Consider the following 23,172-nt stretch of genomic DNA (forward strand, 5'->3'; position numbering starts at 1 on the left):
GTTTGGGAACTAGACTCTAGACAAAAACCCACTGACCATAACTCCATTCTGCAAGCAGCTAGCCACCATCCACCAGCATCGATTCGCGGGATTCCATACTCCCAATTTTTGAGGGTTATACGGAATAATACTGTTAGAGGCACCGCGGAATCACAACTTCATGAAATGTTTGCCAGGTTCTTACAAAGGGGCTACTTACAGGAGATGTTGGTTTCCCAATTGGACAGGGCATTGAAACACACACAGTCTACCCGCCTGTCCTCCTCACGGGACACAACACAGCAGGATGGCCAGTTAATTTTTACCACTACCTATTCTACAGCATCCAGACCAGTATCAGACATGATCGAGAAACATTGGCCTAAGCTAAGTATGGATGACTCACTGAGTCTACACTCCACAAAGAAACCAGTAATAGTGTTTAAAAGAGGCAGGAACCTCAGGGACCTTTTGGTTAGGACTGACTTCATGGGCATTTCAAAATTCGAAACAGACTGGCTATCCCAACAGAAAAAGCTGGGATGCTACAAGTGCCCAGACTGCATTACCTGCAGATGCTTATTGACTGGCCCCGATTTCCCCCACCCACATACAGGTAAGAGAATAAAAATCACACATAGGCTTAGCTGCAGCTCTACTTACATTGTGTACATCATTGCCTGTCCCTGTGGGAAGTATGTGGGGAAAACGCACAAAGGAACAGATTGGCAACCATTGCTCGTCAATCAGTAAAGCGCTAAAAGAGGGCAAAGCTCTGCAACCAGTTACCAAACATTTTCTTGCAATGGGACACACACTCCCGACTTTTAGGTGCACGGCAATTGACCACCAACCCACCCTGAATCAAGGGGGTAACAGGGACCAAGCCCTACTCAGGAGGGAATCTCGGTGGATTCATAAACTTGACTGTATCTCCATGCGGACTCAATGAAACCTTGCCTCTTGGATGTTTTATCTAAGAAGAGGATCACGTACCAAACCCTGCTGAGGATATAATTGCATACCGATGACTTGAGTATGTTCCAATTGTGACTATACTGTTAGAACAGCTATGGACTAAATAGTTATTCTGAGCTATGGGAATCTCTCATTGGCTTGCAGATTAATAATACATTGTTATGTCTTTACTGGTCACACTTTGTGCCACTTTTCACGCTGTCACTTTGTTTTTATTGCAGTCGGACTAATGACTCAATACACACCTAGGGTAGCAGGCGTACCCGCTGTCCAAAGTGCCATGATGCACCATACCCTCAAGTCGATACTTCCGTTGGCATTTATAATCTGTGCAACCCTGGTCCGTGTATGTGGGCAGAGAGGAGAGGTGGGACTATCTTCAAGTCTAACTAGCTTGATAGCCTATACGTACCTGTACTATGGACGAATTGTGACATATGATGGCTGGCCTTCATTAATATGTCGGCCTACATCAATAGTCACACTGTCCACTTTGCTCTAAATAGCACCCGCCTTGCGGTGTTGCTAGGTTGCAGGCACTACATTACAGATAGGCGTGGCTAATTCTGGAGTATGACGAGTCGCTCCGCCCAACTGTACCTCCCTGGCTGCAAAGGCCGGCCCCACCTCTACAGGAGCCTGGACAGGCAGCTCAAAACGCCCCCTGGTCGTCTCTGCTTGGTTACAGTAAATTTGCCGTGGAGATAGGTATTTGAGGTACAGACACTGGTATTAAATTAAATAGGTCCTACGCATTGCGTGCACATTTACTACCCTTCACGCACATTGTATCCCTGACACTTTTGTATTTTGATTTAGTACACATTGGTGTCCAGGCTGCCTAGCAACGCACTTTTAGGTGCCAAAAAGGGCGTTCCCTGAGCACACACTCTGTTTCTCCCTGATGAAAGTTCCATAAGGAACTGAAACGTTGGAAATATATATATATATATATATATATATATATATATATATATATATATATATATATATATATATATATATATACATACATATACATATACATATACATACATACATACATACATAACAAGTCTGAATAAGGCATTTCTGTCCTGAAAAAAACAGAGCTGTTTCTATTGCAAGAAAGCAAGCACAGGCTTGGCTAAATTAAAGTAAACAAGAACCCTGCAAAGACATTGCAAAGTAACAGGACAGATCTGGTAGTATAATAGTCTATGACTGCATCATCCAGCAACAAAAACAAGATGTTAAACTGCAATAATTCTACCTACTAATATATAAATTCATAATAGCCCAGCCAACATTTATTTCCTTTCATAAACCATATACTTCATGTAGAGTTTCATATTTCAAGTAAAATACTTGGTTGGGATTCTTAATTCAAGAATATTGTTGCAGATGTAACATTTTGTTACCCCCATCTACTAATCACTACACACACCATTGTGTTTTTCAAATACTTGGAGGATGGGGAAACATATTAGTGCTATTAAGCCTCTTCCACTAAAGAACCACAAAGCTGCAATGCAGTATAAATGGCCCACAAAAAAAAGATCCTTAAAACAGTTTATAGAAATCAAAACAGCATATCATACAGTAGATATCTCACATGGTATATGATGCCCCCCCCCTCTTGCCACTAAGCTCGTTTTTCTACTGCCCACAACATGAAGTGTAAAGATTTGAGCAATCATTGGAAATATGATAGTGTAACAAGATACCTCTAAAGCTGGCACAGCAGAACAAAAGAACAGTGTAAGATCCAGGGGAGTAAGAGTCACATAGGTGGTGACATAATCAAGCATTCTTCCACAAACTATTCTTTTCAGCTCCCACTGTATTAGAGATACCCCTCCCAGCTCTGGATCAGATTGCTCTCAACATCATGGCTTGGATCTCATTACCTCACTCAATGCAGCTTTTGAATATAGCAGAGCAGCATATGCAAGGGAAAGAATCAATGTAAGGCAGGTAGTTCTGAAATGGATTCTGGCTTTGGCACAAAAACTAAAAATTATGAAACAAAACAAAATGAGCAGATCAGAGGGCAACCTTGCAAACATTTGCTGCAGCTGGACTTCCTACTTCATGTTTTACACTAAGGGAAAAGGCACATGAGGGATTTCCCAGTGTTCTGCCACATGCTAAATATCTAGCTCAGATGGGGCAAAATGATGGGAATTACCCGACCAATTCAATTAATGGTAATCGACTATACACGGCTGGTGCCTTTGAAGGTCATATGATCATCACCAGGATAGGTCAATGTAGTTAGCTTGCACTGTCAGGGCCTGGTTGTTTACAATTAAAGTTAATTGGGGTATTTCCCTTGTGCTAGTGCAATAGAATGGGTTCTGCTCCAAGCCTTTCTCATTTCTAATATCACTGAAGCATCGGGAGTGATTAGAAGTTACTTTGACAGAATTATGAATCCTGAAAAGACATTTGAGGCCCCAATCGGTCGTTTACTTTGTCCCTCTGCCTTCTCGAAGGCTCTATAATCTTCTAAGTATAACACCTAAGAATTAAAAGAAAGCAGCAGACCAGAACTCATGCAATGTTCCTGTATTAACACCAAGACCCAAAAGGCATATCCATGTTACAAGGGTAGTATTGTATGACTTTTCTTATGGTCAATATTCCCTCATAGCCCTAAACAAAACAAATTCTGACCACAAAACGGAGTAAATCTGGATCCGTTTGAGGCAAAAGAGTTATCTTGGATTAGGAAAACATGTTAAAATGAAACACAGTAGAGTCATGCATATACAACCACCTAAATGTACAAGAGATGAATATTAAACACCAATTAAAACATTACAGTGTCTCCTCAAGTTAACACCAAACACACCGTCATGGTCAAATGACTTCATTATATTTAAGCTTAGACCACACAAACACCAGGATCTCAACAGAAAAAGATGAGGCTCCTCACTCTTCTCCTCTGCTAAGGCAATCACTCACAATGTTCAATGGCAGAAGGAATTTGGACAGATGAAAACTATTTGGATCAATTGCAATCCAGAATGGTATGTTCAAATTGACCCGCAAGCTGACACAAATGCCCACACAGTCCGGCAGTATGAAGAATATTGGTCAAACCTCCTGGCAAAACTAGCTTTTCTCAAATAACTTGTTTCTTATCACAAATTATAAATTGATAAATTGATAGTCCATATGAATAATAAAGTATGGATCAATATTCCACAGCAGTTTACAGTAATCATACATAACTTACATTGGTTTCAGCACAAGTGAAGCTTTCAATCTTAGATCCCTATTACATCCCTACACACACTATTGTCAATGTCGCTTAAAGTCAATTAGTCTGCCTAAATAATTTTGAAATGTAGGAGGAAACTGGAGTGGCTAGATAGAAAAAAAAACCAGACAAAATAAAATAGCTAAATCGAGACTAGCCAAATCAGTCACTGTACCCTTAAAACGCACATTTTGCTTTCTATATCTAGGGAAACAATACATGGAGCAGAAGTGCACTAAAGTGTTTCTTAACAGCTCAGAAATGCGTAGGTGTTGAATTTTGAAGTGAATCACCTTAGCAACTGCTCTAAACATATGTGCAGCGATATCAGCTGATTTGAGAGCTGTAAATAGAGACAGCATTAAAAATGGGAAGAAATATATCCTGTGTAAAGAAAGAGTTCCTTTTCAATGCTGAAGGGCAATGATAGTTGAGATTTATTTTGGTGGTATGGATCGGACCTGAGCAGACAGATTCACAGTCGGCACCCAATGCTACAAAAAGCGATGAGGATTGTGTAGCATATCCATACCTATGTTTGCAGGATTGTGTATCACTACTTTGTGTGTTTGTGAGATTTATTGTGGGCGACTCGCAAGGCAACTCTGGGCAACTTTGGAAAAATCTGCGATTTACATTATTGCTGAAAAAGCATTTGGAGCATACAGAAGAGGAGATTTATTGCACGCTCTTTTGCCACTGCCCTTACAAAGATGAAAACAACATATTAAAAAATGGGATGCACCGAAAGATTCGGCCGAATACCGAACCGAATCCTAATTTGCATATGTAAATTAGGGATGGGAAGGGTAAAACATTTTTTACTTCCTTGTTTTGTGACAAAAAGTCACGCGGTTTCCCTCTCGCCTCACATTTCAGATTATCTTCGGCAGAGGGATTCGGCCGAATCCGAATCCTGCTGAAAAAGGCAGAATCCCGAACTGAATCCTGGATTCGGTGCTTCCCTAATATATATCTGTAGTAAAACACTCATGGCCAGGCTCAACGGATTAATACTGCTACACAATACTTAATTTTGATATTCAATCTGCTTTCAAAACGAATATGATTTTGAGATGGGTTAAAACCTAACTACAGTCCATTCATCTAGGCCAGGGGTGCCCAAACTTTTTGCAACGAGGGCCAGATTTGGCGAGGTGAAAATGTGTGGGGGCCGACCATTCAGCCTGACATTCTTTGAATCATTAACATTAAATTACAGGAATGGAGTAATCGTAGCAGTAATATTTGGGCACATTAGTGAAATGTTGGTCTATACTGCTGCCTGTGTGCTGAAGGTGTGGGCAATAGACACATACTGGAACATAGTGACGCCATACTTCTTTAGTTTACTGTACTGGCACGTCAGTACGTCTATTGACACCTTCAGCCCTAAAGAAGTATGCGAAAACAGCGCATGTCTACGTGACAGTACGTGTCTATTACTAACACCTTCAGCACACAGGCAGCAGTATAGACCACGTGGCAGATCATTTCACGAATGTGCCCAAATATTACTTCTATGGGATTCCTGATCGCACTGTGCTGGGGGGCCTCATTATTAATAATTTCATGATGGAGGCTGAGGGCAGGTGTAAATTTGAAAACGGGCCGCAATTGGCCCCCGGGCCGCACATTGGACATGCCTGATCTAGGATTACTTAATTCTTCTTAGTTTCATCTGTTTTATAGGTAACATTAAATAAAGTTACTTGCATATTTATGCTGTAGTGATTGTTGGTAAATGTAAACAATATTTCTTTTTTAACTACACTACAAAGCTTTAGGTCTAAGCTAAACACTAAGGGGCAAATTCCATAACCTGCGAAAATCCGCCAGTGACGGCTTCACAGCCATCGCAACACTTCGCCAGGTGTAAATTCTCTAGGACAGTGCTAATTCACTAAAGTGCAAACGTCCAGGGCGCAGAACGCTGGCGAATTTTCGGTAGCGTTACTTCGGCAATCAAAGTGAAGATGCGCTAGTGTTGCCCAATTTGCATGTGGCGGGGAAATGATAACGTTGCACGGACATATATGTTGCAGCAAATTCATTACACGGACATATATGTTGCAGCAAATTCATTACACAAGTCCAGGGAACCTTAATAAATAAAATAGAGTTTTTATAATGCCCTACACGTGACCCCACTGTATAAATTTATATTCCATAAACTATAAAAAAAAAAATATCAATAAAAAAAACGGACCTTTGCTAATGACTCTAGTGGGGAAAGACCCTCAACATTTACTTCCCCCCACTATTTTCAAAAGGTTATGTTTTCACACTCTCTTGTGATATGTTAATTCACCAACAGCCCCTGAAGGGTCTGTGCTATATACGACAATGGGAGCACGAGCTACACATTAACCTAGAAGAAGATGATTGGCTAGACAGGTTTTAAGATATGTAAGTGCTCTCCAAGTATATTAATTCAGGAAACACCCCAGAAAGTCTTAACGAGATGGTATTTGGTTCCAGAAAAGATTTCTAAGTGGTATCCGTCGGCACCATCAACGTGCTTCAGTGATTGTGGTCAAACAGGGTCTTACATGTTTGGTGGTCCTGCCCTAAGGCAGCAAGATTCTGGTCCAGGATCTTTACTATGATTGCTAGTGTCACAGGGTTAAATTTAAGTAAATCCCCTGCTATAGCATCCCCCCTTTTATGGGAGAGTGGCAGGTAGCAACAAATATGGTAGAAAGTTGATTAGTCACAATTTTTCAGCTGCTAAACAAACCATTGCCAAGGCATGGAAAACACCTCAACTTGACCTGCATCAAGTCAAAGTAAGACTGCAATTACATGGTAATAGAGAAACTTACATTTGTAGCAAATGGGGAAATGGATACGTTTCATAAGATTTGGGATCTTTGGAGTAAATATAGAGGTATAACAGTGACTCCTGCTCCCATTGCAAGCATAGTATAGTCTCTTACGGAGGGTCTGCCCTGTACAGTGCCATGCTTTTTGACCTTATAAATATATAGACATTACCCTAACGCAGAGATCCCCAACCTTTTGAACCCGTGAGCAACATTCAGAAGTAAAAGGATTTGGGGAGCAACGCTAGCATGAAAAATGTTCTTGGGGTGCCATATAAGTGCTGTGATTGGTCATTTGGTAACCCCTATATGGATTGTCAACCTATATTGAGGCTCTGTTTGGTAGTGCATCTGGTTTTTATACAACCAAAACTTGCCTCCAAGCCTGGAATTCAAAAATAAGCTCCTGCTTTGAGGCCACTGGGAGCAACATCCAAGGGGTTCGAGAGCAACATGTTGCTCGCGAGCTACTGGTTGGGGGATCACTGCCCTAACGGATACAAAACCCGCTAAGGTTAAGTTAAATCTGGACAAATGCTTTCTATTTTTTCTTTTCTATCTGCTCTCTCTTTTTTTTTTATTTCTATTTCCCTTTCCTTACCTTTAGTCCCTTTTTTTTTCTTAATGGCAAAATAAGATCTGCTCAGTCTGCAGACAGCAAATGTGCAAGTAACGACACTACGAAAGAGATGTAAAATTTCATGTGTTTATTTCAGCACAGCATAATGTAACATTTATACCTTTTTCTTTTTTTGTACCACTGCAAAATGTCATATTCCTTACTGCCATTATGCCTTTGCTTTGGTTATTTCCTTTCTGTATGTTATTGCAAAACAAAATAAAAACTATCTGCAGGCAATCACTCAGGAAAAAAAGGAAAAGACGCCAGCGTTTTTTGGGACTTAGAAAAATTTTGCACTAAAATTAAGGAAGTCCTATGCATTACATTGCAATTCATTTGGTCTGAACTAGCGAAGTCTAGTCTGGCGAATGAGGGAACGTTCAGTAAAAAACGCATCTTCGTGATTTTGCGGAGTTATGTCCATTTGCCAGAGCAAATTCGCCTGGCGTTAGAGTGCGAAGCAACGCTAGCGTCTATCTCCTTCGCTAGCAAAGCGACGCCTGCGCCCTTAAGGAAATCGGCAAAGTCCCTGCGGGTGTTAACACTAGCGAGTTGATGCTATCATTAGCCACTTCGCCCTTTAGGGAATCTGCCCCTAAACGTTCGATTGGTGTTACTTGCAGAGTTGATCAAAATGCTACTACAACCTGACCGTTCTCTAACCAACATTCCAATCAAGGCAAGAACCTTGTATTTTTTTTGCAAGTGAGTCCAGAGTTGGCCCATAAGTTGGTACATAATCAGATTTATGTACTTGGAAATTGGTCTGTATTACTGCCAAATATGAGTGCGCAGAAGACCAAAATACAGCACTATTACCCAATCATATGCAGATCCTCCAGTAAGCCAACATGCATCATCAGGTGAAAGGAAAACTATTTAACTCAGATAACAGAATTTTCAACACCACCACAAACATGATTTCTGAAACGTCAAGTTTTATTTATTTTTCTTCACATTTCAAGAAAAAAACGACAGTACAAATATAATCTAGAATGTTCTTTGAACCTCTAATAGTCACCATTTTATAAAGAATAAAAATTTGCCAGAAAAAACTCTGCACGTAAAAGCTGAACCCATTAAAATAATATGGTCACAGTTCAAAGCAATATGTGCAGCACAAAGCTAACATTGCCAACATGGCAGTCATGCTAGCCAGCAGGGGCTTTTTTAAAGGGGTAGTTCACCTTTAAGTGAACTCTTTATAAGTTATAGAATGTCCCATTCTTAACTTTACAATTAGTCTAATTTACTATTTTTTTTATGTAGTTTAATTATTTGTCTTCTTCTTCTGCCACTGTCTGTTTGCGAAGATAAATCGCTCTGCAGATGGCTGCTGAAATTCCAGACTGGAGATCTGCTGAACAAGAAGCTAAATAATTAAAAATTAAAAAGATCAATTGCAAATTGTCTTATCACTGTCTATATCATTATCATGCTTAAAGTTAAGTAAAGGACCCTTTTAAAAAGAAAAGGATGAACAGATGCTGGCCCGGACTGGCAATCTGTGGGTTCTGGCAAATGCCAGAGGGGCTGCTGTAAGTTACCACAGACAATTACTATTTATTGGGCTGGTGAGGAGCTTTTTGGGCCTCTGTCTACCTAAAATGCCAGGGCCTATTTTGATGCTCAGTTCAGGCCTGAAAAGATGGAACAAAATACAATTCAGTCTGCTAAAAAAATGCAGCTTAATCTTTAAAGGGGTTGTTCACCTTCAAACAACTAGTTGTTTTCAGACAGATCAACAGAAAGAACGCCTTTTTCCAATTACTTTATATGTGTCACTGTTTTTCTGATATTAAAGCGTAAAGTGTCATTTTCCACCTATTAAAGGAATAGTTCAGTGTGAAAATAAAAACTGTGTAAATAGATAGGCTGTGCAAAATAAAACATGTTTCTAATATAGTTAGGCAAAAATGTAATGTATAAAGGCTGGAATGACTGGATGTCTACATAATAGCCAGAACACTACCTGCTTTCAGCTCTATAACTCTGAGCTAGTCAGCGACTTGAAGGGGGGCCACATGGTACATTTCTGTTGAGTGAGTTTGCAATTGATCCTCAGCATTCAGCTCAGATTCAAAAGCAACAGATATGACCCATGTGGCCCCCCTTCAAGTCTCTGATTGGTTACTGCCTGGTAACTAGTAAGTGTAAACCAAGAGAGCTAAAAAGCAGGAAGCAGTGTTGTGACTGACATGTTATACATCAAATCACTCCAGCCTTTTTACATTACATTTTTGGCTAACTAACTATATTAGAAACATTTTGTATTTTGCACAGCCTATTTATTTACCCAGTTTTTATTTTTACACTGAACAATTCCTTTAAAGCAGCTCTGGGTGGGGTCGCCAACCCTGTAAACTGTTCTAAATTGATACATTTAGTGAATACATTTTCTTTGTCCCAGCTGAGCAGAATCTCTGGGTTTCGTTACAGACAGCTGTTAGAATTGATACAATAGTTGCTGATACTCTTGAGATGCTGCTGAAATGTTTGCAACTCAATGTTGCAAAACTGTAACTGTTTAGAGTCTGCACCTGAATCACTGAACTGCCAGACTGAAAAACCAGAAACAGGAACATTCAACTTTAAACTTAGATTTTGGAAAAACAGTAAAAAAATAAATAATGGAAAGTAATTAAAAGTACGAGCTTGGGCAATAATCGGTATAATAAGCGGTATCGCAGCATCCACATCTCTGACAGCAGGGCGATGTATCACATCGGCAAAGAGTCAGCGATTTCAACTCCCCGCACCAGACCAACACACTGGCTCAGCAAGGCAACTCCATGGAGTTGGGGCTGCATGGCTCTTCCGCCTTCTCCTGCAGCAGCGGGCAGCCTCCAGACTCACGGACCGGTTGGACAGGATGCTGTGGGGGCTGTCGCTGGACATACTGCTGCACGGCGCTGAGGGCAGGAGACATGGACTGAGGAGGAGACAAGGTGCCGTTTTCTGTTGGGAGGATTCAGCAGCGGGCACTGCCAGCCCTGTCACACTCAGATGGGCACATCGATGGGGAGCTGGTGGCATGCACAACCCACTGATCCAGCTCTCCCATACCTGCTGCTGGGAATAGGGTAAGCGCTGCGTCACTAGAATAGCCAGGAGGAGAAATCGAGCTCTGCAGGATGGATGGTCGCCCTTTCGCCTTTTTTGCAGAGGTCAGGAAGTGAAGTTTTGGTAAGTTATTTCTTCATAAAGGCTTTGAAATTTAAAAGTTTAATTTGTCTTGGTGTTTATTTTTCGTTGTATACTAATGAATTTTTTTAAAAAAATTTTTTTGATCTTACTGGTCCTTTAATACTGTTACTGGGCAAAATGGGACTATAAATTATTAAAATACTTATTTTTTTTAATTAGTATTACTTTAGTTAACCTTTAAGTGCAGTGTCACAATTGCTAATCTGCTCCCGTGTGTCAGCACACATGGTTAACACATGGAACAGAATTTAGAGCAGAAATGTGAAAGTATGCTGGGGTTTTTTTTATCGTTTTCACGATGTGAGTGTATTTGCCTTTTCTCTGCTGGCAGAGGAAACACCAAATCTTAGTTAAAAAAAAAAAATACATAAATGATGACATTTTAGTGTAAAGTTTGTTTATTTAGTAAAATGTTAAAATTTGTCATGGGTATGAATACTGGACAGGCCTTCAATGAAACACTGCAGAAAGTTGGGAGCAAAAAAGGAAACTTTTGAAGGCTGGGGCCGAACGATCGTATTACAATAGTACGAATGGGCTCCGACGGGTCACAGGACCGCATCAACTAGACTATGCGGTCCTGGATCGTACCAAAAAAAAAAAAATTTGACCGATCGATATCTGGATGATTTTTGGTCTGATATCGATCAGGAGGACCTGTCGGGAGCCCCGATACATGGGCAGATAAGCTGCCGAATCGGTCTAAAGGACCATAATCGGCAGCTTTAATCTGCCCATGTATGGCCACCTTAAGATATATTTAATTACAGTCTCAGTCTTGTAGAAGTGAAAATAAGTTGCATTTGTGCAACAAACAGCTGCTGTGCAGCTGAACAATAAGGTTGGTCATATTTCAGCTGTGACCTTACTTAGGCTGTGAGCCAGAAGACTATAAATAATTGATAGGAGCTATCTTAGCCAAATAACTAATGTACAGAGGGTAACATACAGCAGAATTCAGTTACCCATTACATCATTGGCTCACTGCTCACACCAGCAGTGCAGATTTTCATGGTTTTAAATTATACATTGCAGTGGGACCCAAAACCTTCTTGGTCAATTCAAATAAATGATAGAGTGCAAAAGCATCACTTGTTTTTATCTGTCTGGAGTTATAAATGTTACATTAAGCTTTTTAAAAATGCATCAAACCATTAAACACACAAGTAACTATGTCTGCAACTGGAAACTGGTATATTAAAATAAATTTATTTTTACAATAAAGAATCTACAAAGCCTATATTAAATGTACAAAAGAATTGTCCTTCTGTTAGTATATTTGGCAGATATGTAAAGTGAAAGTTAGAATTTCTTTACTATGAATTATAACACCACAGAATCAGCAACTTATTGACCCACGTATGTAGTAAAAATGATGGAAACCCTGATCAATATCTGGCCACGAGGGCTTGGTCAGATATTGACTGAGCTAGCTGGAAAAAATGTCTGGTACAGGCTGCATTAGCCTGCGAATGCGGTCCTCTCATAATGTATAAATCATATATGTGATACACTAGATAGATTAGCACTACACTATCTCAAAGTTCATGCAATCCAAATATCTTTTTGGATTCTGGACCATGAAAGTCACCAAGTTTGTACTTGGCCCCATAACTGTTATTATCTATTCCAAAACATCTCATATTAGTCTGAGGCTTAAGGTGGCCATACACCGACAGATAATGCTGCCGATTTTGGTCGCTTGGACCGGTTTGACAGCTTATCTGCCCGTGTATGGGGGCTTCCGACGGGTCTTCCCGATCGATATTTGGCCACGATATCGATGGGGAAGGTTTGATTTTTTTCCCGACCGACCCGTCGAAGCCCCTTGGCGCATCGTAAAGACTTGGATATTGTTTGGCTCGTTGATCGGCTGGACGGAAAATTTTGATTGGGTGCCGATGAACGCACCTGAACATCGCCCATTGTCAGTGCTGAATCGTCAGATACACATAGAATTCTATTGTTTCTACCTGTATATCTGACGATTCAGCTCTACACGTATGTATTGAAACGGACAATCTTTTCAAAGATCTTTTCCAAGAAAGATCTTAATTGTTACATCTATGGCCACCTTTACTAACCCATGTATGGGGGCCACCAGACCTGCATCTGGCTGTAAATTGTCGCATATAAGTTAGTCAGGTATGTTTTCCCTACAAAATAAAAATGAATAGAGAGCACACCCATTAGCAAATGTTAGGCAGAACAAAGTTTAAGGTGCAGAAACCAGAAGTTACCCCCACACGGAGTAACAAAATACTGCGTTCGGTTCGCACATTCCATTTGCACTGGCAGATGAGTAAGTGAAGAATGTAGCATGTTTCTAATATATTCAGTTAGGCAAAAATGTAATGTATAAAGGCAGGAGTGACTGGATGTGTAACCCAAAAGAACAATACTTCCTGTTTTGCAGCTCTCTAACTCTGAGTTAAGGTGGCCATACACGGATAGATCCGCTCGTTTGGCGATGTCGCCAAACGAGCGGATCTCCCTCCGATATGCCCACCTTGAGGTGGGCAATATCGGGCTGATCCGATCGTGGGCCCTAGGGCCCAACGATCGGATCCTAGCGTTCGCCAAACGGGCGGTCGGATCGCGGGACCACATCAACGAACAGATGCGGCCGCGATCCGACGGGATTTTTAACCCCATCCGATCAAGATCTGGCCGACTTTCGGCCAGATCTCGATCGGGGAAGCCCGTCGGGGGCCCCCATACACGGGCCAATAAGCTGCCGACTTGGTCTGTCGGCAGCTTTTATCGGCCCGTGTATGGCCACCTTTAGTCAGTGATATGGGGGGGGGGCCACAAGGGACAGTGAGTTTGCAATTGATCCTTAGCATTCAGCTCAGATTCAAAAGCAACAGTTATGACCCATGTGGCCCCCCTCAAGTCACTGATTGGTTACTACCTGGTAACCAATCTGTGGAAACCAAGAGAGCTGCAAAGCAGGAAATAGTGTTCTGTTCGGTTACACATCCCGTCACTCCAGCCTTTATACATTACACTATTTTATAAATATTTTTTATTGTGCACAGCCTAGTTTTTATTTTTACACTGAACAATTTAAAGGCTACAAGTTTCCTGTAGTCAGCGAACAGTTATATTTAGGTTTAGGAATATTTGTTTAGACACTGTGCCTTGCACAATGTTTGAGGTCAGATAGTTACTGTATGATAAACACATACTTGAATTATAAAATATATACACATACAAACACAAGCATATACAGACACACATCTACAAGTATGAACTTTGTACAGCAAATGGCACATGCACACTAAAAAGCAGCATTGTTAGCTCTTTCAGGTCTATCTCATTCAACTGAAGTTGGCAGTGCTGCAGGTGAATTTTTTTTTCTGGTTGAAAGATGTCTTGTAGGCAAATAGCCAGGAACAATTAACCCTAACTACACCGATACCTGCTGAAAATGGCAGCAAAGAGGATCATGAAAAACATTATGATTACTGCTTTATATAAATAGACAACCATTTCTCATGCCATGTCCCACAAAGAAGAAAAATAATTCCCAACAGATTTTGGTTTAGTTTATCTTAATGAAATGTTAGTATTAATTAAGCTGCCTAACCAATCCCTGCAAGCCTCGGTCTCTCTATTTATAAAGTGCAGAATAGGGGAAAAAACCTTGCACAAATTTAAAAAAAGAAACAAAAATATGCCAGGGTCATAAGAGATATTATATATATAAGTTATTAAGATTGATGGGTTCTTTTTGCCATGTAAATCCTTTTCAACTGCACCAGCTGACAGATTTCCTTACAATGTATACAAGCTTCCCAGCCTGCTGTTAAGGGCTGCAGCTCATCCTTACCAGCCCCTTTTTTCCCCATCGCTTTCCCTCCCCCACACCTCCCCCACCCCCACTGCGGCAACACAGATGGCAGTAGTGTGACCTCCCTGTTCCTGCCTCCTTGTTTTGATCCTGCAGTCTTGATTGTTCAGGCTAATTCCACACACTAAGCCTTAGCTGCCTGCCACAGTTATTAATGGCACAAAAGCTTCTCATTCTTCCTACTGTTCTATCCACCAATATCATTGAAGGCTATTTCCTATGCAATACTATGTTCACTGTATATTGCAAAACACAGCTTCAATACATGTATCTCTGCACAGACTACAGGAAACTACGGGAGGCGTCTACATTTAATGTGCAACAAGTTAGACCATTTTTTGTTGGGTTAAAAATAAATTATTGTAGCCAATTTATGTATATGCTTCCATTTATTTATACAGTGCCAGCAAGCTACTGCGTGTTTTACAGTCATATCAAACAGAACATAAGAGTAAGATTACATGTTTCAGCTTTCAAGGCTTTTTCAAATCTAAGGGCAGTGTCACACTGAACTCGTCCGTTTCTCTAAGAAAAGGCCGATCGGTTCCCATCCAGCATGCCTCAAGTATGTAATAACAGGTACGGGATGTACTTTTCATATTTTCATATTATGTGCACCATAAGGCTGTATCTGTGCTATAAAACCAGCGGTTCTGGATGCATAGTTGGCCAAAGAGACATGAAGGAGTGATTTGCAGGTCTCCGCTCATGATGCCTTATGGGAGAATTAAAACACTCATTTTTCAGTGCATATGAAAGACAAGTAACTGGCTGTCTCTACATTTTGTTGAACAAGACTGTTGTTTGTGGTCTCTTTAAAGGAGAATTAACCGCAATGAAATAAAAAAAGAAAAAAAAACCCTCCCCTCTACCCTGGGTTGACTCCCTCCTCCCCCCAGCCTACCTGCCCCCCGACAAATGCCCCTAACATTTTTACTTACCCCACCATGCATATTCCAGCCTCGGAGTTCACGGCAGCCATCTTCTTTCTCCTGTCTTTTTTGGAAGTTTCGGCACATGCACATTTGGAGTAAATTTCCAGTCCCGAACCGCTGTGCACGTTGAAAGTCACAAAAATTTCAGAAATTTTCGTGACTTTCGGCACATGCACAGTTGTTCAGGACCAGAAATCTACTCCAACTGTAGAACTGAAAATGTCATCAAGACATGAAGATTAACGAAGAAGAAGAAGATGGCTGCTGTGAACTCCGAGGCCAGAATCTGCATGGAGGGGGGGGGAGTAAAAAATTAGGGGCATTTGGGTAGGGTTTTTTTTTTTTTGGTATTACGGGTTGAATTCTCCTTTAACCATAAACTTAAAGGATCATTTGATTTTCTCCATAACAGTTGGGCTACACACATGTACTGTATATTAAATATAATAGGAAGCATGGATTTTGTTAATAAGTAAGGACAAGCTTACCGCTTTCCACGGTGGGTCTGGGTGCTCATGCCCCAGACCTTCAGCAAAGGGGAGCAAGACACAGAAAACTGGAATAACGGGCAGGCACCACTCTGGAGCTCCAAACTCACTAAACCAAAGATACACAACCTACTGCTACTGAAAAGAAAATTACTTATTTCACCCACCACAGAAGGAATCTATTCCTTTGAACTTCTACACTGTATGTAATAAATCCGTTTAGGACCTGCTAAAGCATGCTCACATACTGTCCTAGGAGCGGTACTTATTGCCGTTATCTTTGCCTGCAGCAACCTTTTTCATATAGTACAAAGGCAAGTGGCATTAATATGCAGTATCTTGAACGGTTTATACCCAAACACTGGCAGTTACTATCGGAAGAATGCAGTTATAAGCTGTGCCAGCAATACAGGAAACAAATGAAAATCTTATGTAATGATCAAATTTGCTTCAAAGTTGCATCAATAGGCAAATGTTTTCTAAGTTGTAATGACAGCATTTACATTCTTTTTACATGCCTCACCCTCACAATAGCCACAAATTTGACATACACAATTTATCAGAATCAAAAATAATTTCAGTAATTTCATCTGATAATGGTAGTATTCATTATGAACAGCTACAGTGACACATGGAGATGTCAAATTGACAGTCAGAAATTCCAGGCATTTTTATGACTCTGCTTGTATATTTTAAGAGCAGGCAAAGTTGTATTTAGGGGTATCTCTTGGAACACAAACGACTTTCATATACAAGGCTTCTCTTATATATTGCAACCCACAGATGCCAACAGATAGTAATACATTTCTGACTTGTGAGTGCAAATGAAGGAGACTGACAAATTTCATGTGGTTCCATTTGTTTGGGCCTAACATGCTCACGTGACAGGAAGCCACTGAATTGATACAACTTGTATCTTGTTAATACTGGGCACATAGCCAGTTGGGCAACTGAAGAATAAACTGTACATACAATTTTTGTAACAAGTTTAAGGCACGTGAGGGTTGGAACCGATTTAAGCAAATGAGGAAACATGTTTTTCTAAATGCTTAAAGGGTAACTCCGGCTTCCAAACCAAAATTTGATAAAGAGGCCCACATAACACAGAAACCCCTAATATACGTATGACTGTTACTAGTTTCTTCAAAAAGAATGAATAAATGGCATTTTCTATGCTGCAATCCAGCTGGTTAACCGTTCTTTTCTTTCTGCATCATTTGAAATCCTGCCAGGGAAGGAGGGACTAAAACACTGATGTTACAAATTGTAAAAACTGCTCCACAGCTTACAGACAGCATGCAGGAACTATATTACCCACAATGCATTGCACTGTGATGTTCCTTTCCTTATTGAAATCATGTGTGCAGGGAATTGTGGGGTTTGGAGGATGCAGGTTGAAGACAGCTGGCTGATGATACAAAGTAACAGTAGTCAGACAGCTCAGCAAAGTAGTCAGAAAGATCAGCAGAACAGCAGGGAGCTAGGCTTAGGGAACTGTTGGAAACCATTAAAATCATGAAAAGTCTGCATATTGTTTAATTGATGTATACTGCAAAGTTGCTTAAAATTGTGTTTACTTTTCAAAAATCTTAAGTTATGTTTGTGTGGAGTTCCCCTGTAAAATGTAGTTAACTATTCATAAAAATTTTGTTTATTTCTATGTTGATGATTATATACACACACACATATATTTATTTTATTTATTTTTGAATGAAGAAAAGGACATGGCACACTAAGACAGTAAATCACAGGTTAATGTGTGGTGAAAAATAGAAGTGAAAGCAAAAGAAAAACTACAGTTTAATAGTTAAAGGTTTATTTTTTTTCAACATCAGTTGCATTTGACACAGATTAATATTTACTTAAGTACAGTTTAATTTAAACCGCTTACATTTGCAGAGAACATGTGACATTATGGGGCAAAATGTGAATTTAGAGCTTAAATAAAGATTCAAACATTTTAAAGATTTTCAGAATAGTATTTTTCAAATGGTGAGTTCTACCTTCCACCCATTGATAAATACAATTGTAAAATGTATTCTACATGTGGAGAAATATAGGCCGAGAAATGGATGAGCCCCCCCGCCCACTGTCTTTCATGCTTGGTTTTTTGTGCAGAGACAGGCACAGCTTTAGTTTGTCAAGGCATGCATAGAGCAGATTTCGAATACAAAATGAATACTATATAACACCCCTGTTATAGTCCCAAATGGTATTTTCAAGAATATTTACAATCTTACACTATGGGGCATATTTACTTAGCTCTAGTGAAGGATTAGAATGAAAAATACTTCGAATTTCAAAGTATTTTTTTGGCTACTTCGACCACGAATCGAACTAAAAAACGTTCAACTATTCAATAGTCTCTAAGTACTGTCTCTTGGGGACCTTCCCCATAGGCTTTCTAAGTAATCTCTGATCGAAGGAAAATCGTTCGATCGATGGATTAAAATCCTTCCATCGAACCAAATGCGGTTCGAAGGATTTTACTTTGACGGTCATATATCGGGGGTTTATTAACCCTCGATATTCGACCAATAGTAAATGTGCCCCTATGTGTCATTTAAACCCACAAAGGCCCGAAGATTGTCTGGAAAAAGCCAACTGCTCAGGAGGAGGAGGAGGAGGAGGAGGAGGAGGAGGAGGAGGAGGAGGACAGGAAATGTTCAGCAATATTATCTTGCTACCACTTGTGCTATTACCCAGATCAATACAACCATAAAGTTTTGTTGGCAGGTCACTAGAGGATCCCTTCCTTAGTGTAGCCTGTCACAAAGAACTTGAATGAATACAAGCTTTGAAATACCAAAGACCACCAGCATCCCCTTACTATTCCCAGTTTTCCCCCTTGTGATAAATCCTGAGCTGGCCAGTACATATAAATACTTGAGCAACCTTATGCAAGACATGACCTTTATGTCATATACAGCTCTCAAATCAAAGTGAAAGGCAAGACAGCTGTATCTTAGACATTTTCAAATAAGGCATGTTTTAAAGTGCAATTTGAAATTGTCTTTCCTGCCTGTGGTTTAACACAGACAGTACCTTTCAGCAAAGAACCCCTCAAAATTAGCTAACCTTACAATAATTTGACAGATCAAACTAAAATTGGTTGTAAGGGGAAAAAAAAATCTTAACGACTATGGCCACCTACACACAAAAGAAAAATTAATGTAATGTACTGGTTTAGTCACTATAACCCCCTCATCCGCTTGGGATTGCGATTATCCATTAAAGGAACAGTAATACCAAAGTTAAAATGGTTTAAAGGAAGGACAATATAATGTAGCGTTGCCCTGCATTGGTAAAACTGGTGCGTTTGCTTCAGAAACACAAGTACAGTTTGTATAAATAGGTTGCTGTGTAGCCTTGGGGGCAGTCATTTCAAAGCTGAAAAAGGAGAAAAGGCACTGGATACTCAGCAGATTAACAGATAAATTCTGTAGAATCCCATTGTATACTACAGAGCTGATCTGTTAAAGGGGTTGTTCCCCTTCCAAACACTTTTTCAATTCAGTTGTTTTTAGATTGTTCAGCAGAAATAAAGACTTTCCATTATATATTTTTTACAGTTTTTCCAAAATCTGAGTTTAAAGTTGAATGTTCCTGATTGTCTCTGGTGTTTGAGTCTGGCAGCTCAGTAATTCAGGGGCATAGTCTGAACTGTTACAATTTTGCAACATTTAGTGGATACATTTCTGAATCTCTGGAATATTAGCAATTATTGTATCAATTCTAACAGCTGCCTGTAATGAAACCCAGAGATCCTGCTCAGCAGTGACAAACATAAGAAATGTATCAACTAAATGTATCCATTTAGAACAGTTTAGAGGGTTGGTGACCCCCATGCCAGAGCTGCTTCAGAAGGTGAAAAATGATACGTGACACTTCAATATTAGACAAACCGTCGCCCCCCTTTAACTGCCTGCCATCGCCCCCCTTTAAGAAAATAGAAAGTCATTGGAAAAAGTCGTTATTCCTGGTGATCTATCTGAAAACAACTGAAGTATTCATCACTAAAATTTCAGTTTTGCTATTATTGTGAACATCAGTTATCCAATACATATAGCATTGTTGAAGTAAAGGCATTCAGGAAGGAAGCTGTAACCTCTAATAGTATAAAAGTAAATTCATATTGAATAGAGGATTGCTCAACACTGATGTTGCATAGCAACAGGAATCAGCTCTTCAGTCCTGCTACATGGAATGCATAGCCATATACTTACATCTATGCATACAGACACATTATATATATTTATATACACAATATTGAAAGATACCAGAAAAGTTTGTAAATACAAATATTTGCAGTAACATTAAATCTGGTAAGATATGAAATTTCCCTCGGGTAAATAATACAGTGAAAATAATTCTACTTACAGCCAAAACAACTGACAAAATTCCCATTGACCATGGGGCATTGCAAAGACATTTGACATCAGGCTGAAATCAAGGCTGATTGACACAGGTTTCCACAGGGAACTATGGGAAAGCCATGCCTAAAGCGCACGCACGCACACACACACACACACCCCCCCCCCCCTCTGCTCAGAAACACAACTTATTGGACCGGTGCTTTAATCAGTTACACTTCAACTCAAAGAGTCTCAATATTATTCTAAAGAAATCAAGATACTATTTATCAGAGTCTCATTATTATTTAATGCACACTAAGTACAAAGTTTAATTATATGCAAAATAAAAAAAACATAACCTCAACTCAACTGTGTTTTCAAAGGGCAACTACACCAATATTTTGTTCTCTGCAACGTTATTTCATAGGACAGCAAACAAAGACTTTAACAGTGGCTTTTAATGTTTTACTTAAAAAAAAAAAAAAAAAAAAAAACTGTACATTGCAATTTGCACAATTATGTTATCCTGACACAATTAAGTATTTAATTTGGTACAATCTACTCCATGCACAAGTTAGTTCAGCTACATTTTAAAAATAGTGCCCACAGGGTTAAAGGATAAATAATCACTAAAAATGAATTTGGCTAGAAATGCCATATTTAATATATTATATTTGTTGAATTTGCATAAAAGTTCAGCATCTCTATAGTAGTAATGTTCCAGGCCTTCAAAACGGTCACAAGAATTTCCTATTTTGGGATAATTTGAGAGAAGCTCAGCATAGGGGTAGATGCAAATCATCAATCAGAAATCAGTTTTGTCTTTAATATAGGGCTGATTATTACAGGCAATGTGCAACAATGTATAACATTTCTGCCCTACTTAAAAGTGGATCTTTACACGAATGGTCAGCTATACTTTGGTTTTGTATTTGGGATTATTGACCATCTGAAAGAAAATGTTGGCCAAACTTTTAAGCATTAAAAAAGGGCCAGTTGAGGAAATAATATAGAATCATGATTTACCGTTACCCAGGGGAAAGAGGAAAAATTTTGTGAATTGTAAAACGTAAAATTGGGTTCTACTGTTAATAGCAAGTATACTAAGCAGAAAAGGTCCAGTGAGAAAACGGTTTAAGGAGCTATTACGCATGGTGTTTACAACTGCAAGATTTTATTTTCTAGCATTAGCATATTGCCACACAGAAACAAATTAACGCCATTTGAATTCCATTCTTCTTTGTGTGGCAGTATCCACAGGAGTCCACTGAAATGCTAATATAACATGCACAAATGCTAATAAAACATGCACCTGCATTCAGAATTTCAATGCACTGGGTACAGTTTCCATAGAGAAGACTGCAGCCGTTTAACTCCTGCATTCCTGAGCACAAAAACCAATAGCATTGACTCAAGTATGAAAGCCAGTGTGTAAGAGCCCCCACATTGCTCATTTATTCAAGGAAGTAGCCACACATGTATATTAAGTTAACATTCACCTTTTCTGACCACTTTGATCAAGGGATATTAAATTACTAATATGTTGCATTAACATACTGCAGCACTTTACAGAGATTATACATCATGCATTAGTTCCTGTCCCACTTGATCAAAATATAATCTGCAACACATTACAGATAATCCATAACAGATTCAAATACAGTGGTAAACGTTATCAGGAGTTTGTGCAGTGTGGGAGGACATCCACACAGACATGGGGTAAAAACGCTTTAGAAAGCGAAATGTTGGAGCAAGGCACTCAAAGGACACACATGGATCAGACTAGTATTAAATTAAAATGAAAAATCTTTATTTGTATAAACTAATCATGCCTGACGCATTTCGTGTCGAGGACACTTAGTCATAGGCTCATGACTAAGTGTCCTCGTCACGAAACGGGTCAGGCATGATTAGTTTATACAAATAAAGATTTCTCATTTTAATTTAATACTAGTTTGATCCATGTGTGACCTTTGGGTGCCTTGCACTCTTCACAAATAGTGCCTTCTCTGAAATCAAACCAAGTCCACAGCGCTACAAAGCAGGAACAGTAACTACATCAACAAGCAGTTCAGGACAGAACCTGTTCATGGACTCCTATTGGACAACAGGGCATACTTTCCTTTTAAGAACCAGGACACACTGAGTGTTGGCTCTGCTGCTCGCAGGTTTTTGTTTGGCAAAGTGCTCATGAACAAGACCACAGAAAACAAAGGAAAATGAGAGAGAAGTGGCATGGTCTTTACCAAATTTAATAGGACAAGAATTAAACCACATACTACTTACCGACTCCATAGCGGAAAGTTGCCTTGTGCTACTTGCTTATAAATTCCAATGAGATTCTTCTTCTGAAAATATGCTGAAAGAGAAATGCAATAGGAATTTTTTTTCTTGGGTAAAAATTGGCATTAAAGTAATAACATATATTCACTTCTTCCTCCTCATCACCTGGGACTGGTCACTGCAGAAGCTTTAAATAGAGGCTACAAATACCATTATTAAAGGGGAACTCTGGCTTACAAAGCAGGCACACAACAAAGAAACCCCTAATATATCAATCAGTTACCGGTTTCTTCAAAAAGTATGAATAAAGTCCAGCCGTTTCTCTTTATGCATCATTTGACATCCTGGCAGGGAAGGAGGGACTAAAACACTGATGTTACAAACTGTAAACTTCTCC

The 23,172-nt window shown here is 39.6% G+C and overlaps 1 protein-coding gene across 2 annotated transcripts in view; it reads right to left on the reverse strand.

The window, feature by feature from the left end:
• The window catches only part of ankrd11.S (ankyrin repeat domain 11 S homeolog), a 107,989-nt gene that overhangs the window by 62,306 nt on the left and 22,511 nt on the right, over positions 1 to 23,172 (reverse strand). The window contains exon 2 of one of the 2 annotated variants that reach the window (XM_018260507.2): positions 22,779 to 22,851. The exons of the other annotated variant lie outside the window; for it this stretch is intronic. The gene's annotated coding sequence lies outside the window, so the exon portion shown is untranslated. The remainder of the gene's footprint in view (positions 1 to 22,778; positions 22,852 to 23,172) is intronic. 2 annotated transcript variants of the gene reach the window in all.

This window comes from Xenopus laevis, chromosome 4S (genome assembly GCF_017654675.1).
Source record: "Xenopus laevis strain J_2021 chromosome 4S, Xenopus_laevis_v10.1, whole genome shotgun sequence".
Lineage (NCBI taxonomy): Eukaryota > Metazoa > Chordata > Amphibia > Anura > Pipidae > Xenopus > Xenopus laevis.